At 46.3% G+C, this 18,774-nt stretch overlaps 1 long non-coding RNA gene across 2 annotated transcripts in view; it reads left to right on the forward strand.

Annotated features, from left to right (window-relative positions):
• The first annotated feature begins 6,028 nt into the window (after positions 1-6,028).
• LOC136383327 (uncharacterized) overlaps positions 6,029-18,774 on the forward strand; it is a 35,615-nt gene continuing 22,869 nt past the window's right edge. For both annotated transcript variants that reach the window (XR_010747392.1, XR_010747393.1), the window contains exons 1-2: positions 6,029-6,179; positions 7,906-7,972. This is a non-coding gene — a long non-coding RNA (uncharacterized lncRNA). The remainder of the gene's footprint in view (positions 6,180-7,905; positions 7,973-18,774) is intronic.

The raw sequence follows: 18,774 nt of genomic DNA on the forward strand, positions 1-18,774 counted from the left end.
TCTGCTCCCAAAGCAGCCCCGGGCTGGAGTAGGGGGCGGGCAGGGGTGATGGAGGGAGAGAGAAGGCAAAAATGAAGGTGATTCTGGAGCAGACAGGGAACTTCTGCGCGCTCAGAGGAGAAAGTGGGAGCCCCCCCAAAAAATGGGCAGTTCACAGAGCATGTTCATTTATTTCCTGCCGTGACAAAATACCCCAAACTGGTGGCATAGAATAACAGAAATCTATTGTCTCAAGATCAGGAAGCCGGAAGCCTGAAGTCAAGGTGTCAGCAGGGCCAGGGTCTCTCTGGCACCGGTAGCGGAAGAATCCTTCCTGGCGTCTTCCAGTTCTGGTGTCCCCAGCATTCCTTAGCTTGTGGCAGCATCACTCCAATCTTCATATGGCTTTCTCCCTATACCTCTCTATGTGAGCATGTCTGTTTTATGTGTGCAAATTGCCTCGCTTTATAAGGACACCAATCATATTAGTGTCTAACTGTAATGACCTCATTTTAACAAATTACATCTGTAAGACTCTATTTCCTATAAGATCACATCCTCAGATACTGGGGGCTAAGACCTCAGTGTCTTTTGCAGTGGTGGGGGAAGGACTCAATTCAACCCATTACACAGGAAAAATTTCAAAAAGCACGTAAGCTTATGGATATATGATCAAAACCATCAGCCATTAGAGAAATGCAAATTAAAACACTTGACTCTTGTTAGAGTTGCCAACATTAGAAAGTCAGTAGTGCCAAGTGCTGGCCGGCATGTGAGGACACAGGAGTACTTGGGCTGTGCTGATAGGAGGGCAGCAGACCTACCAACCCTTGTTATTTTCTGTGTTTTTTGTTTGTTTTTAATAATAACCATTGTAGTGGGTGTGGCATGGTATCTCATTGTGATTTTGACTTGTATTTCTTTAATGAGTAATGATGTTGGGCACCTTTTCATGTGCCTCTCTCACTATTTTTTAAAAAAACTTCTTGTGTCCATAATTGTTCCAAAACAAAAAGCTCACATATCCATATAGACATGCATATTTAATTTTCTCCATCCATCCATCCATCCATCCATCCATCCATCCATCCATCCATACACCCCTACATTCCACACAGAAATACCATTTTGCTAGAACACATGCAAATAAAAAGACAGCCATTAAGCAGATTAAAATGGTTGTCTATGAGGGAGAATGAAAAGGATTTGGAGATAAAGGGAATAAATAAAGCCACAGAGGGCCATTGAGAGGACAAAGGTGATGAAGTACCATGAACTGAGGAGCATAATTAACTGAAACCTTGGCACATAAATCCAAAAGAGCTAAAATAAAATAAACTAGAAGGGAAAGCAGAGAAAACACATTTTTATGCCAGCAACCAGTTCTGGTCCTGCCCTGACCTCCCCTGCGGGACTTGCTGCTCTTTGGAAGACTGGTTTGTCTTCCGTAGGGCTCCGGCCTCCTTTCCACGACCTGTCCGTTCCTTGTCTCCAGGAAAGACTTCCAAGCCGGGAGCTGTGGGCGGGGGCAGTGGGGGGGGGGGGGCTGGTGGTCTAGAGAAGGTCTGGCAGGAGTAAGCTGCCACTTTGCTTCCCTACCTCCCCACCCTCCACACACACACACATACACACACACACACACACACACACACACACACACACACACACACACACACACTCTCTCTCTCTCTCTCTGCCAGCTCTATGGCCTTGAGCTTCAGCTTTCCCTTCAGTAAAATTTGGGAATGCATCTCCTTCCTTCTAGCCATCACATTCTCCGACATATAAACTCAGCCTTCTCAGGTCAGCCTTCTCAGGTCAGCCTTCCCTGGGCAGCCTTCCCTGGGCAGCCTTCTCAGGTCAGCCTTCTCAGGTCAGCCTTCCCTGGGCAGCCTTCTCAGGTCAGCCTTCCCGGGGCCAGCCTTCTCAGGTCAGCCTTCTCAGGTCAGCCTTCCCTGGGCAGCCTTCTCAGGTCAGCCTTCCCTGGGCAGCCTTCCCGGGGCCAGCCTTCTCAGGTCAGCCTTCTCAGGTCAGCCTTCCCTGGGCAGCCTTCCCGGGGCCAGCCTTCTCGGGGTCAGCCTTCCCTGGGCAGCCTTCTCAGGTCAGCCTTCTCAGGTCAGCCTTCCCTGGGCAGCCTTCCCGGGGCCAGCAGAGCACTCGGGCCCCTGAGCCCGCTGCACTGTCAGGAACATGAGCTGTCAGTAGGAACCACCCTCATGTGTAGGTGGAAAGAGCGGGCAGGCTGTTCTTTGAAAGGTGACCTCAGTTGGTCTGAAACCTGGGGGGAAACCAAGGGAAGGTTAATTTTTCAGAGGAAATGGCCACGTAGACAGCTTCAACCTTCCGTGGCATTTTGACATTTTCAATGCCAGTGGAGACCAGTTAGTCCAGAAAGAGGGAATTTATTCAAGGGTGTTGTCAACGTTTAAAAATCCAAACAAAACTCAGAGAAGGTTGCGCTGAAGGTTGTGGGTTGGGAGGAGGAGAGTGAAAGGCCTGTTTGTTTAAACTCCATTTAAACCCTTGGCTTCTTCTGACTAAGTGCACTAATGGCTCTTGCCAGAAATCAACTCTCCAAGACCAAAGGAAAAGACTGACAACTTCGGAGAGTGACTTCCTTCCCCAGTGTGTCGGAGACAAGACTGATCCCATTCTTTACATTATAGCAGGAACACTGTTATGTTTCATTAGGGAACAAGGAGCTGGCAGTCTTTTAATTAAGCAACTTGGATTGGTTTGGGACGACGTCTGCCCCACAGAACTGGCACGCTGTGGGGCCCGCCAAACTCACTTCTGTGAACCTGCAGACCCACTGGGCTCCAGAGTCACTGAGTGACAGGCAGTGCTCCCTGAGAAGAGGGAGTCAGAGAGATTGGAGACACAATTTGGCATGGAAGTTTACAGGTGACACTTGTCCTGCAGGAGGGCACCCCCTTTTCTTAGCATCAGCACTCAGGTTCAGAATAACAAACAAGCCACATCAGCTCGAGGGGAAAATAAATGAAGGAGTTCAGACTCCATTTTCCAATTTACTTCTGAGAGCCAGTTTTCAGTAATAAATCAGCCCTTGTTGGGTTTTTTGCTTTTTCTTTTTTTGCCATTTAGAAAATTGCAAAAACAAAATGTAGGAAAAAAAGTGAAAAAGATGTCCGGTTGCAAGGAAAAGAAAATGATTACATATGTGTTGCTTCTAATTATTCTCAATTCAACAGTCTTCAGTGCTGCTAGAAAACATAAAATGTTTATATATAATAGCACATTTAAACAAAAATATACCAAAATTAGCATTTGTTTACAGTGACTTGCATGAATCCTACGCACGTTGGCACAAGAGAGGATGATTCAGGCACTCTATCAGCTGGAATTTGCACCAACTTAACAACACAGTTTTCAGGAAGTATGTATAATAAATCATGCAAATACAGCTGCCTTTAGAGAGAGCCCTCTCTAAGCCAGCAGAGATGGCATATGCCCCTTGGATTGAGGTGCAAAGAACTGAGTAGGGCACACAGCCCATGAGTGTGCACACACTCTCTCTCTGTCTGTATTCTGCTGGGTGGGTAGTAGGTCTACCTTAGTGAAGTTTTCTCGATGTTATGAACTATTTCTCCATAGAGAAATAGTAAGGAAGAAAAGTATTCCCTCTATCCTTCTAGATTTTTTGGCTGTTCTAAGAATCAGATTTCCATAAGAGAGGTTAATAGGAGAAAAACAAATTTAATTACATGCATACAAGGACCCCACAAAGACAATGAGACCCCAGTACAAGTCAGGCCGTTGAGGCCTGTTATCTGCCATTCTGAGCTCGGGAAGGGGACAGGCGTTTGGGGCTTCATGCGGAAGAGGGTAATCCACAGGACAACATGGAGAGCAGATGTTCAGTAATTAGATGTTTGTTCAGCCATACAGATAGATTATTCAGGGAAAACGTTATCTTTTGTAATGGCTCTTTTTCTAGACTAGGTTCCCTACCTAAATTCCTTTAGGTAATTAAGGGAGAGGTAAAGTTTTTCTTGAGTCTGCTGTGTCTTCATTGCCTTCAGCTCAAAATAACCCACGTGGCGAAGTGGCATGTGTTGGGAAGGCTCGTTCTGGTTGTGCTGGGTGTCACTAGGAGAGGGCCCAAGCTGCTTAGGTGGGGTCAGACCACGGCTCTAGAGTCCCATGCTCTTCTGGGCACAGGTTCTGAAGGCTGTTAGAGTAACTCCCTGAAGGAAAGATGGGGAAAGTCTACGGTCTAATCATTTGGAGGGGAGGGGAGATGCTTGTGTCCCTCTAAGAAATTCATGGTATGTGCTAGCATATGTCCACATTGGAAATCCTGGAGACAAAAAAGAAGAAAAAACTGGCTCAGCTTTGAGATGCTTTATAACAGGGGTCCCCAAACTACGACCCGTGGGCCGCATGCGGCCCCCTAAGGCCGTTTATCCGGCCCCGCCGCACTTCCAGAAGGAGTACCTCTTTCATTGGTGGTCAGTGAGAGGAGCATAGTTCCCATTGAAATACTGGTCAGTTTGTTGATTTAAATTTACTTGTTCTTTATTTTAAATATTGTATTTGTTCCTTTTTTTTTTTTTTTACTTTAAAATAAGATATGTGCAGTGTGCATAGGAATTTGTTCATAGTTTTTTTTTTATAGTCCAGCCCTCCAATGGTCTGAGGGACAGTGAACTGGCCTCCTGTGTAAAAAGTTTGGGGACCCCTGCTTTATAAGATAGTCTTGCCTGGCCTGTGGTGGCGCAGTGGATAAAGCATCAACCCCGAAAGCTGAAGTTGCTGATTTGAGACTCTGGACTTACCTGGCCAAGCCACATACAAGAAGTGAGTTGATGCTTCCTGTTTCCACCCCATCTTCTCTCTCTCTCTCTCTCTCTCTCTCTCTCCTCTCTAAAATCAATCAATAAAAAAATCTTAAAAAAAAAAAAAAAAAAAAAAAAGATAGTCTTCCAGGAAGTAGCACTTTGCAAAATGCCCTTGGAGGGGTCAAATGTGAGAGGGTTTCCTGGGCTTGAGAAATAACCATCTCTTAAAAGTGGCCAGGTGAGCACCCCAACCTGCGCTGCCTCTCCTTCCCATCTACCTGAGCAGTCCTAGCGACAGAGCCGCCTGCAGAGTGTCCTCAGTGGTGCTCTGGAGCAGTGGGCATTGTCCACTGGGGGCCATAGGCAGCCGGAGGAGCCAGAACCCCACTTCTGCTGGGCCCTGACCAGGGGTCCCCTCACAAGTTTAGGTTGGGGAGTTTTGTCTGCAGGCAAGGAGGGGGCATGTTTGAGCTCCCTGAAGGGTGACTAGCTCTTCCCTGTTTGTCCAGCACTGAGTCTCCTGTCTCAGGACCCCCCTCTGCCTGCCCTGGGCAAACCTGGCCCTTTGGTCACCTTCACTGTCTCAGAGAAAGCAAAGCATTCGATTCAATCCAGTTTTGAGAAGAAATTAACCAGAGGTTCACTACCGGAGCTGTAAAAGATTGCTTTTATCTTTGTAATTCCCTCTCTGCTTATTTTTGTTACCCCTTATCTGTTTCCTGGTAGTAAATCTCTTATATAAAGAAAATGGACTGTGGTTTGCTCGGGGCTGGGCCGGGAATGGGAGCCAGGTCGTGGCCACACTCTCCAGCTGGCTCAGAGGGGAGGGGACCTCCGAGGCTGCCATGCAGCTGATGGCGGCTTCAGGCAGGACCGGGCGGCTGGCCACTTCCCGGGCTGTGGGAAGGAAGAGCGGAGTGTGGAAGGCGCTGGTCTGGGTCCCACGTGGTGTGAGCGTGGGGGAGCCTTCCCACCGGGTGCTCAGCCAGCCTCCTAAGCTTGGCTCCAGCCTCAGTGGCTTGCAGTCCTCTCTCCGCATCAGGCCTTCCTCCCCACGTGCACTCGGGGATTAGTCCCACGCTTCGCCTGACGTTGAGAGGGGAGCAAGGACCTGGATCAAAACATGGCAATTTGTCTTGAGCTCTTCCCACACTGCATGCCTTTTTCTTCCTTCCTCTCCCCTTTTCTTTCCCTCTTCTTTCCTCCCTTTTATTCCATCGTTTTATTTTTCCTTCCTTTTTAGGCTCAAGTTTTGAACCCCATCACCTTAAAGCCCAAGTGCCGCTACTGCCCCCTGGTGTTTCATCGATGGAAGGACTCAGTCCCGGGCTGTGCACACACTTGGGAAGAACCCATGACCTTGGGAGGCACAAACAGATCTGTGGGCGGAGCTGAAAGGTCATTGACTAAACACGTTGGCAAAGGACACACATGCCATCTAGGGCAATGTTTCAGGTGGGGTGGCCTCTGGGAAGCTCTATCAGTCTGGCTAACTGAGGATTTCCCTAAGAGAGAACACCTTGATCTTGTCTAGGTACAGTGACCTCATGCAGGTCTTTTCTGGCTCGGATCTGCACAGAGCAGGACTTGAGGAGGCGAAACTATCCCAGGATTCCTTAATGGCCTTATCTGCTGAACACAGCCATCAAATAGTGTGTACATATATGGCAAAGGGAAAGGTTTGGGAAAGTATTCACGTGTATTTCTTTTTTCCTTTTTGAGCGCCAAGATTTAGCCTCAGAGGCCCCGAGCATTCGTTGGCCTTGGGTCAAGGCGGGGGGTGTTACGGGGTGAATGCAGGGAGAGATGGACACGGCACGAGGCCTCTGACTCAAAGGAGAATGAAGACATGTTTCCAGTTCATCCCACTTCCCACTCCCCTCTCCCTTTTAACAACGGAAGGCCGATCCCGCACAACCCAGCCCGTCTAGTCCGCTGAGGAGGCTAGACCTGATTATGAGAGTGAGATTATTGCCAGGCGACGGAAGCTGGCAAGCCTGGTTCTTCCAGCCCCGGGGCACTGTGAAGGGGCCTCGGGGGGGAGTAGGAGCCCAAGGGTACACTGTGTGTGCCTCCATTCTTGCCTCACTTGGCTTTGGCTCAAGTAAGGAGAGAGACAAGCCAAGGGACGAAGAAAGGGTCTGTCAAACCAAGATGCTCATTAGGAGCCTGCAAATCTCTCCGCATGAATTCTTCAGGCCAGTCCGACTCCACCTGGGAGGCGACTGTGCCAGTTATGCTAGAGAGGAAGGCCCGGGGAGGCAGACTGCCTGAATCCCACTTGGCAGCGTGCTGAACTAAGAGCCTAGACCTTTCCCAGGCCTGCCATGGAGGGAAAAGGACATCAGAGCTGAGGCTGGGATCGGTGGAGGTCTGTAAGTGCAGAAGACCACCCGGATGGCTGGCCGGACAAGGACCAGAGGCTCAGGGTCTATAAAAGTGAGCAAGGGCTGAGTAGTTGGGGGAGAGGGGGGAGCCAGAGGCTACCACAAGAGCAGTGCCCAAATCAGGAAAGAACAGATCATGATTGACACTGTTTGAAGAATTCGCCCAAGGATGCTGGCAGAGCAAGCAGCCCACGGTCCAATTGTGTAGGCATTGTCCGCAGGGCAGGACAGGCTGGGGGGCGTTGAAGCTATCCAAGCACTGAACACTTTTACCCACGGCATAGTGAACACTTCCTAAAGTGGCGCTTACATTACCAGATTGGGTTTAGTTTTAAACTGGTTTGGACATTTAGTTAAAAATCTATAAATCAAAAAAATCATGGGAAGGAGGCCAGATTACTTATGAACGATAAAAACCAACATGACATTTCCCCTCGATGTGGGTTAAAGTTTGCAATCCTGTTACAGTACAAACACCCAGGCAAAGGCCTCGAGGACCATGCCTACATCAATTTTGTTTTCACTCCTAGGTGTTTCTTTGATCTCAGTTATTTGCTTTGCTAGTGTCTACCGCTTCCTGAAGGCAGAGAGAGAAGTGTGGAAAAGGGTCATTGGGTTAACAGAAGAGTAAGTCTATTAATGATAATGCCCGCTGGCACAAAGATTATTTTGCGCAGAAGACAATTGAGAGCCAGCAAAAACAGCGCTTAACTAAATTTCTCCTCCTATTTGTAAAGGTGCTTCTAAACCAGGAACAGCGCTCCTCTCACAGACAGCACACGGTTGGAGAGACTTATCAGCACAGTAAGACACCCCTTATCTGCCATCATTTCCACCCCTCCCCTTCCCTTCTGGAACCTGCCCCCTCCCAGATACCCGAACCCCTCTTCCTTTGTTCAGCCTAAGATGGCACACAGGCCCCAGTCACTTGGCTGACTCCTTGAGAATCATTCTGTGCATAAATATGGAATTAATGTTTTGTTTTGTTAATCTAGCTCTGATTGATATAATTTGTGGGCCCAATCCATGAAAAAGGTTTTCCCTCCGCTACACCCCCATCTCTCAGCCCTGGCAACCGCTAATCTACTTTCTGGCTTTGAAGATTGGCCTAGTCTGGTATTTTCATCAAAATAGAATCATAGGATGATACGTGGCCTTTTGTGTCTGGTTTCTTCCACTGAGCATAATGTTATTTTGGTTTTTTGGGGGTTTTGTTTTTGTATTTTTCTGAAGCTGGAAATGGGGAGGCAGTCAGACAGATTCCCGCATGCGCCTGACCAGGATCCACCCGGCATGCCCACCAGGGGGCAATGCTCCACCCATCTGGGGCTTTGCTCTGTTGCAACCAGAGCCATTCTAGCACCTGAGGCAGAGGCCACAGAGCCATCCTCAGCGCCTGGGCCATCTTTGCTCCAATGGAGCCTTGGCTGCAGGAGGGGAAGAGAGAGACAAAGAGGAAGGAGAGTGGGAGGGGTGGAGAAGCAGATGGGCGCTTCTCCTGTGTGCCCTGGCTGGGAATCAAACCCGGGACTTCTGCACGCCAGGCCGATGCTCTACCACTGAGCCAACCAGTCAGGGCCTGAGCATAATGTTTTTTAAGATTCATCCATGTAGTCAAATATTATTAGTGCTTCATTCTTTTTTATGGCTGAGTAATATTCCATTGTACGGATAAACCACATTTGATTTATCCATCCATCAATCAACGGCTATTGGGCTGTTTTTGCTTTGGGGCTATGAGTAATAACGCTTCTGTAAACATTTGTATACAGTTTTTGTGTGGATGTATGTTTTGAATCATCTTGAGTGTACACCTAGGAGTGGAAATGCTAGGCCATTTGGATACTCTGTAACTTTTTAGGAACCACCAAACTGTTTCACAAGATGCTGTTCCATTTTATATTCCCCCATCCTTGTCAGTTCTGGTATTGTCCTGCTTTTTGACGATAGCCATCCCAGTGGGTGTGAGCAGTGTCTCGCCGTGTCCAATGTCTTTTCGAAGGTTTTGAATAACAAACCAACCTTTTGGGTAGTCTACAGATGTTTCTGTGAGGCTCTTACATTCTTAGCATTGCTTCACCCTTTTTTGCTTTGAGTTTAGTTGTTTGCTACTGTTGTACCTTCCATGACTCTAAAATAAACACTTCTAGTTAGACTTCTTAAGCAGGTAACTAGTCATATGACTCTTTAGGTGGAGTAATTTTAATTGCTTAATATATGGAGCTATTCATCTTCGAAGGTCCCAAAATAAAGTTAGTACAGGCCCCTAGTGATTCTCTGGCGGCATGGGGTAATTTTTGTATCCTGTCACGTGCTCTATGACAGATGTGTGTCCACACCTCACTCTGTTAATAACTTTACTTTTTAATTGAACTTTTACCCTTCACGGGCGGAGGGGCAAGTTACAAGGCTGGTTCTAAGTTAATTACAACTGCCATTATTTTTTATTTGCCATGCCTGAGCAAGCAGTAAAACAGCACGTTAAGTCCCATTTGCAGTGGGACCATGACTCAATCAGTGTTTTTGAATAATAGGCACTAGTAATTAAGGTCATGGCAGTTGCAGCAGCAGCATTTTGTGGTAGCCTGGCTTCAGCACAGGCTGTTTTGCAACTCATGTCGGGGAGGGGCTGGAGGGAGACCGAATAAAACAGGTGGCAGTTCTCTCTTTCACGTCTCCTGCAAACCTGGTGTGGCAATTCTTGATACTACCTTAAGTAATTCTTCACCATCAGTTTCTCAACTTCCATTTCAGAAGTCAACGCAGAACTCATAGGTCCAACGAGGTGGTCTTTTCAGTTCAGTTAACAATGGCTATGAAAAGCCGGTCTCCTGAGACACGGGGAAAAGGCACTGCCTATGAATCATATGCAAGCCACAGGCAAGCACTAACATGCTCCTGGACACCGAGTTATGCAGGGGGTGACTAGGAGCCCTTTCAGATTGGCTTTGCAAACTCACGGCTATAAAATTCCTTCCAGTTCAAGGGTGAATGTGCCCTTCTTAAGGATAAGAAGATGAAAGGCCGTGTGGTTATATGACTTGGGTGTGATTCCTCCAAGATGGGAGAGACATCTTGTTCTCATTTCAGATTTTAGCTGATCGCATCACCATCTTTCTAGAGCTAGCTGCAGGTGCTTAGACTGTGTGGGCCCTTTCCTCAAGCCTGGTAATCTAAACTGGTGATAGAAAATCTGTCCTTATGCAAGACATAAGGAAAAATTTAACTCAAAGGATGAGATATTATGAATGTTGGGCTCATAAGGGCATAAGAAGTACGACAAGAAAGGGGTCCCAGAGTAATGTTCTGTGTGTTGTAAACACGTACACCACTCAAACCATCCTTGAAAGTAAGGTAACCAGAGGAGCGAGGCCGGGTTTGAAGATGGACTGATTGTGTCTGAGGGTCATTCCCTTGCCCCTCTACCTGCACCTCCTCAAAGTTCTTGTCACTCAGGAACATAGTCCTTCTCAGCCACGGGGCAATATAGTCACTGGTCTAAGCATGCTTGTCTGGGCCATCAGAGCATACTTCCTCTCTAGTTTGCAATGATTCTATTTGGAACCACGAGGCCAATGGAAAGCCTTTGTGTCTCCTCATAATTCACATGTTGAAACCCTAACCCCCAAGATGATGGCACTAGGAGGTGGTGGCCTTTGATGGGAGTTTAACTCATGAGGGTTGAGACCTCATGATTGGGATTAGTGCCTTATATGAGAGGATTCATAGAGATCCCTACCCTCTTTCACCATGTGTGGACACAGTGTAAGGTCGGTGGATAGAGGGCTGGTCACGTGGGAACTTAGGCTCCGGGAACTTTGGCTAGGACCGCCCACAGTCAAGCGCGCCAAAAAGAAACTTCCTGGGACTCCTTGGAAACAAAGGCGATTGACTGTCAGTCAGTCAGTCAGATTTCTCTACGTCATATTAGCTCGACTTCCCTAGAGGGACTCTTTTTTAAATATACCCGCGCAGTCTGTCTATGTGCGATTTTTTTCCTGACCTCCATCTTGCACGCCAGTGAGTCCCGTCCGGGGAACGCTTTGTACTGAATAAAGCCTTTTGAACTTACCACACTTGGTGGCTCCAAGACCTGTTCCTTCCTTCTCGGTGGGGAAAAATACTTTACATTTTGGTGCCGAAAACCCGGGAGGAGTCAGAAGTCTGCAAGGACCACTCCTCTCCCCCTCTTGCTTTACCCGACTCCAGGCGCCCCTTCCATCTTTTCACTGATGAAAAGCACGGTAATGCTGTTGGCGTGTTAACTCAACCTGTGGGGCCTACATACCACCCTGTGGCATATCTCTCTAAACAACTGGACACCACTGTCAAAGGCTGGCAGCCCTGCCTCCGGGCACTGGGTGCAGCAGCTGAACTCACCAAGGAGGCTACTAAGCTCACCCTTTCCCAACCCATCACTGTATTCTCCTCCCACAGGCTCACTGACCTCCTTTCACACAAATCTCTCTCTGTTAAGTCCTTCCCACCTACAAGAATTTCACCTCCTGTTCATCGAAAACCCTTCAATCACTCTTTTACCCTCTCCCAGACTCAACCCAGCCACTCTACTGCCAGCTCCAGTGACACTTCCGGAACCCACCCACTCCTGTACGGAACTAATAGATTTCCTCAACAGGCCTCGAGATGGATTATCAGATTCTCCTTTAAAAGATCCAGATCTAATACTCTTTGTAGATGGGAGCTCTGTACAGGGACCCGATGGACGACAATGGGCAGCCTATGCGGTGGTCACCACCTCCTCCACCCTAGAAGCTCAACAGCTGCCAGAGGGCACCACCTCCCAGAAAGCAGAACTGATTGCTCTCAAGCAGGCACTCACTCTGGTCCAGGGAAAACGCGTAACTATATATACTGATTCTAAATATGCTTTTCTTATCACCCACAGCCACTCTGCCCTCTGGAAGGAAAGGGGCTTCCTCACTACCAGGGGCTCCCCCATAATCAATGCTACCCTCATTTCTAAACTTTTGCAGGCATTACAGCTTCCCGCTGAGGTGGCTGTGGTACATTGTAGGGGCCATCAAACCTCTCAGGACCCGGTGGCCTTGGGAAATGCTCGGGCTGATGCGACAGCTCGAAACCTCACCCTGGGAGCCTCCCCCTCTCCTCTCATGTTTCTCTCCACCTCCTTGAAACCTTCCTACACTTCTGAGGAAGAACAGGCCCTCCTCAGAAAGGGTGGAGACGTGTGCAACCAGGGATGGATATTTCTTGGAGATAGAATTGCCTTACCAAAAGAACAGGCTGAAACTCTCCTTTCTGATATCCACTGTTCCTTACACATAGGGCCAAAAGCTCTCTATCGGTTCTTACAACCACTCTTTTTCTTCCCAGGCCTCCAGCAGACTATTGAAAAGGTACACGCAGCATGTACTGTCTGTTCCAAAACCTCTACACAAGGGGGACTCCGTCCCCGCTTCCCTACTCATCAGCTGAGGGGGCACGTGCCAGGCCAGGATTGGCAGATTGACTTCACTCATATGCCCCCTCACAAAAAACTCCGTTATCTCTTAACCTTTGTTGACACCTTTTCAGGATGGATAGAAGCCTTTCCAACCTCTCGAGAGACAGCAGACACCGTTGCCTCCATTCTCATTGAAAACATCATCCTGCGGTTTGGACTGCCGACTACCATCCAGTCAGACAATGGCCCGGCCTTCACTGCCCAAATAGTCCAGCAGGTTGCCACCTCTCTCAACATCACCTGGAAACTCCACATACCCTATCACCCTCAATCATCGGGTAAGGTGGAAAGGGCCCATGGCATCCTGAAGGGTCAGCTAACTAAACTTTCCATTGAGACCAGGCTCTCCTGGCCAAACCTCCTTCCCCTGGCACTCACCAGAATCAGGGCAACCCCACGAAACCCCCCTTGACTTAGCCCCTTTGAGCTGGTTTACGGTAGGCCATTCCTAACCAATCACAGCTTACCTGTCAACCCCCCTCCTCTTGCCACGTACCTCCCCTTTCTGTCTTTACTTTGCCATCTTCTCAGGGAACATGCGGACCGGACCCTTCCTCCCATAGGGGGTCTAGATGAAACACAGCCAGCGGTCCCCCTCCAACCAGGAGACAGCGTTCTTCTAAGGGAGCTCCAGCCTGGCTCCCTGCAGCCCAGATGGACGGGACCCCATACGGTAATACTGACTACTCCTACTGCAGCTAAGCTCCTAGGGCAAACACCTTGGTATCATGTCTCTCGCCTCAAGCTTGCTCCCATACAGGATTGCTGGGTGTCAGAACCACTGGGCCTTACTCGTCTGCGGCTCACAAAAAAATTGGGCCATGCAGACCCTCCTGTTGCTCCTGTCCCTCCCACCAGGAACCTGCCACCAGAGTGAGCTGAAGCAGGGAGCAATGCTGGTCAGTAAGACTGGCCTGATCAAAGAGGCTTCAATCTGAACTGTCTGCAAGAAAAGATTAAGCAAAAATCTCTCCTCTTACAACCTGCTTAACTCTTTTTTTTTTTTTTTAATTTTTTAATTTTTTTTTTTTTTTTTTAATTTTTCTGAAGCTGGAAACAGGGAGAGACAGTCAGACAGACTCCCGCATGCGCCCGACCGGGATCCACCCGGCACGCCCACCAGGGGCGACGCTCTGCCCACCAGGGGGCGATGCTCTGCCCATCCTGGGCGTCACCATGCTGCGACCAGAGCCACTCTAGCGCCTGAGGCAGAGGCCACAGAGCCATCCCCAGCGCCCGGGCCATCTTTGCTCCAATGGAGCCTTGGCTGCGGGAGGGGAAGAGAGAGACAGAGAGGAAAGCGCGGCGGAGGGGTGAAGAAGCAAATGGGCGCTTCTCCTATGTGCCCTGGCCGGGAATTGAACCCGGGTCCTCCGCACGCCAGGCCGACGCTCTACCGCTGAGCCAACCGGCCAGGGCCTGCTTAACTCCTAATAGCAGCCACCTATTCTTACCTGGGCTGCCCCTATCCTACCTAAATCTTCTAATTATCAGCATATAACTCATATTTGTCTCTCTTTTTAAAAAATTCTTACAGAACTCCACCAACGAAGTTCCTCAACACATGGCCAAACAGATGTTCCTCCGGACACCCCTCAAAACCACCACCTTCCGATCTCCCCCTCCCCACGACGCCCCTATTCAGCAGGAAGTAGCCAGACGAATAAGCGGCGCCCTTATTAACACAAAAAGATCGGAATGTAAGGTCGGTGGATAGAGGGCTGGTCATGTGGGAACTTAGGCTCTGGGAACTTTGGCTAGGACCGCCCACAGTCAAGCGCGCCAAAAAGAAACTTCCTAGGACTCCTTGGAAACAAAGGCGATTGACTGTCAGCCAGTAAGATTTCTCTACGTCATATTAGCCCGACTGCCCTAGAGGGACCCTTTTTAAAATATACCCACGCGGTCTCTCCATGTGCAATTTTTTTCCTGACCTCCATTTTGCACGCCAGTGAGTCTCGTCTGGGGAATGCTTTGTACTGAATAAAGCCTTTTGAACTTACCACACTTGGTGGCTCCGAGACCTGTTCCTTCCCTCTCGGCGGGGAAAAATACCTTACACACAGGACGAAGGCACTGCCTATAAACCTGGATGTTCTTTACCAGAACATGACCATGCTAGGAGCCTTGATCTTGGACTTCTCCGCCAAGATGCCTTTTTATAATGTCCCCACTATCTTGCCTTAGTATTCATACTTCAAATCCCACTTCATCAAGCCTTCCTTGACTGCCCTCTAGTTCCTATAGAGTATATGTGTATTAAGCATTGGGCTGGCTTGGTTCATCTGGGCTGCTATAAAAATGATTCCACAGAGACTGAGTGTCTTCAACAACAGAAATTTATTGTCTCACAGTTCTGGAGGCTGGAAGTCCAAGATCAAGGTGTCCTCAGGGTGGTTTCCGGTGAGACCTCTCTTCCTGGCTTGAAGATGACCCCTTTTTCCTCTGTACTTGCATGTGCAGGGGGGGATGGGAAGAAGAGAGGTACCCGGTGTTTCTTCTTAGTCCTTTAGGATTAAGGACCCACCTTTATAACTTTATTTAACCCTAATGACTTCCCTAAAGTCACAGTTCAGTTCATAACAACAAATAAGTCAATTATAAGGGTCAACCAGCTCTTATCATCTCAGAACAAGCCTTTTGTTGTTCTATTTTTCTAATTTTTTTTTGTTTTACCCATTATTTTATTGATCCTAATTTATTGAAGAAGGGCAGAGGTGGGTCTTACCTTGGTGGTCTTTTGTGTTTTATGGGAACACAAAATGGAGAGAGAATTTCTCTACTATCCCTGCTTTTATTGAACACAAGTCTTAAATTTTAATTTAAAAAAGACCTCTAAATTATTTTGATTGGTCATTCTTACCATTCATATTTTGAGCATATACCCCTGACATATATTTATTTATAAAATATATACATAAACTATATTCTTACTATATTATAAGATATACACAAAATATTTTTTAAAACCTTAAATTTTTAAATATTAAATTAAAGGTAAAGAAAAATAACTTGAAGCAAATTTATATAATCACTTCCTACCCTCTACTTCTGAAGATCACTGCCCTAGGGTCAGATCACGATAGAAATAAAAACAATGAGTTTGGAACCACTAATTTTCTATCCTTGTCTTTCACTCCATTGTATTATCTTCTCTGAGTTGCTGAGTTTCAGCAAAATAAAAAACCCAGGACTCACCAGCTAGCTTCAACAGTTTAGGATTTCTGGCAGTGCTATGGTCTGTTTTGGTAGTAAATACATTTGATGGAAAGACAAAGAATATTGTGTCTTCCAATGGAGGGAAGCAGGAAGGCAGAGAGGAAGAATGAAGAGTTCTATAACAAGAGGGCCAGGGTTTTGATTTTGATCTTTAAAGAGCCTTACTTAGCATTTGAAGCCAAAGCTTGCCCTTTAGTTATGAAAATTTCACAGTAGCTTCATGTAGCTGACATTAAGGGCTATTAGAAAAAGAAAGTTAAATTTTATTTACTTGCAAATGAATCCAGGCTCCAGTAGATTGAGGATGCAGACCCAGTTTGTAGTCTAGTCACTTAGATGTGAATTAAAGCACCTCCCTGGGGTAAAATGGTTTCACCTCTGAGGAGCCCTGGGAGAGGAAAGAAGACCAGCCAAGACCTCCAAAGAGAAGCGTCTATTATTATGCTAATAGACCCGGAACAGGTGTGAGCTTTTAGTTCTCAGCATTGGTTTCCCTACCCTGATGTCATATTTTGGATGCCTGTGGCTGGATCAGAGTGGAGGATCCAGGCAGGTTCTCACTCTGGACTCTTTAAGAATAATTTCTCACCCTGGCCGAATAGCTCAGTTGGTAAGAGCATTTACCCTATATGCCAAGGTTCTGGGTTCGATCTCCAGTCAGGGCACACACAAGAATCAACCAATGAGTACATAAATAAGTGGAACAGTGAATAGATGTTTCTCTCTCTCTCTCTCACTCTAAATCAATCAATAAAAAATTAAAATAAAAAGAAAATTTATCAAAAAAGGGTAAAATCATGTTTCTTGTGCAGGTATAAAATGAACACATGCTAAAGATTTTATTTAACTCATACTGGTGAGGTGTTACAACCAGTTCAATGGAATGTAGAAAGATAATAATAATAACAACAATGTATGAATACAGGAATGTTGAAATGAATGTGCAGAATCACGCCATTCTAGCCTTTACATTAAGAGAGGGAAGTTAATGGGACCTCTAGGGATAGAACAGAATTAGCATGTCTAAAGCAAAGAATTATTTCTCATTGCTATTAGTTGTATATAATTCACAGGGTTGTAAAATAGCTTTCATGCAATCATGAAATCAAAGAGAAGTCCTCTAAAGTCTTGACAATGCTGAGTTGTCCATGGAAACACCCACACATACAAACATTAGCATCAGGTATATCAATATAGCATATTAGGCGAGGGATTTCTGTCATGACAGTATTTTTCTCATAGGTGTTATCATTTTAACCATCATCAATGTAAAGCCAGTAGCCACGGCCACCGTCAAATTCTTCGCATTAGATTTGGACAGACGGTAATGAAACCTCGGAGCCAAGAACTGGTGGGCCATTAACTTTCAATCCTAGCTTGTACCCGGTGGGCAAGAAATACACACAGTGGGAAAACACTTCCCTTTTCATTCCGGGCTCCAAAAGCCACTGACTTATCCGAGTTTCCTAGAATCAAAGCTTTCTACCTCACCAGCCTTATTCACCTCTGTTCCCAATTTCCTTCTCTCTGCACAAACTGGCTTCTCCTTCAGCACTCCACCATCTTGGCTGCTTCTCCTCTCTTCCACATGGCCTTTCTCTGTTCTCTCTTCTAACGCTAATCTCAGGAACCAAAAGAGAGCAAGCTCCCTGTCTGCCCCATTTTATAGTGTAGAAATCAAAACCTTTAATCCAATATACAAACACGGAAGTCTCTGATACAAAGTCACTTATCTGAGGGATAATGGGATTCCTCATGAGAGTGCACCATCCCAAGGTGGGAAAGGCTTAGTCTTAAAACTAAGCCTTAGACTATAACAACTTTGCCAGCTTACAGCCTGTCTCCCTCACCAAAAGCAAGCAAACATATATGTCATATTTAAAAACTTATTTGACCAACAATCAACATTTACATTTATAAAGTAAATCTCCATTTTAGAGTTATCTCCCACTCTGTATCAATAAGAGAAGGCTGACTCTAAATCACAACAGAATCTTATCATTAATGAAGGCATTGATTTAATTCTGAATTAAAACACCTTACCTTATTTACCATACATTTCCTGGTAACCTCTCCTTAACTGGCCTTCCCTTCACCACACCTTTCTACTTTTGTCTTTAGCTGTAAATAGTATTTAAGCTGGAGTTCTAAGCCATCTCTTTGAGTTACTTTTTTTTCCTCTAAGTGTCTCTGAAGCATATGTGAGTTATAAATGTTACTAAACTTGTTTTCTTCCTGTTACTCTGTCTTTTGTTATAAGGACCCCAGCTGAAAATGAAGAAAAATGGAAGGAAAATTATTTTTCTCCCCTCTACCTTCAATGACTTTGCTGAAATTTATGTAGCCTTTAAGCAAGTCCAAACTCAGGCTAGAACATTTTCTCATATGACAGTGCATTCGGCTGACCAGTGGGCAGGCCAGGCAAAGGACTCAGGTTGCTGCTTGTTCTGATCCCAACCCTTCTGATATGGGTAGAACATTCTTTATTTCATACTGCTGACTCAAATTCAAACACTGTAATTCCTTAAGGCTTATTAAAATTGGTTGTCTCTGAGCATTACCTATTCAACATTTTGTGTGTGTCCAGAATCTCAGCTTAAGAAGAACTCTTCAAGTTGCACAAAACATGATTCTTTCAACACTTATCTCACTATTTTTGTGTTTTACTGAGGAGAGGGCAGCTAGATTCCCTTGCTTTTGTGTAATAAAGCATAAAATTTTCCCTATCTGTTTTAGAACAAACCAGAAACAAAATTATAATGTGAACAAATATATGAGAACTAATCTAAGAATTTTTTTGGAAAAAGAATACTCTAAAAAAAACCAGTTGCCAATCAACACAAACTGATTTTCTAGGAAAATTTGTTAATATTTTCCTCCTTCTTTATTTCAGCATTGGTGT

Source organism: Saccopteryx leptura, chromosome 11, assembly GCF_036850995.1.
Source record: "Saccopteryx leptura isolate mSacLep1 chromosome 11, mSacLep1_pri_phased_curated, whole genome shotgun sequence".
NCBI classification, from domain to species: domain Eukaryota; kingdom Metazoa; phylum Chordata; class Mammalia; order Chiroptera; family Emballonuridae; genus Saccopteryx; species Saccopteryx leptura.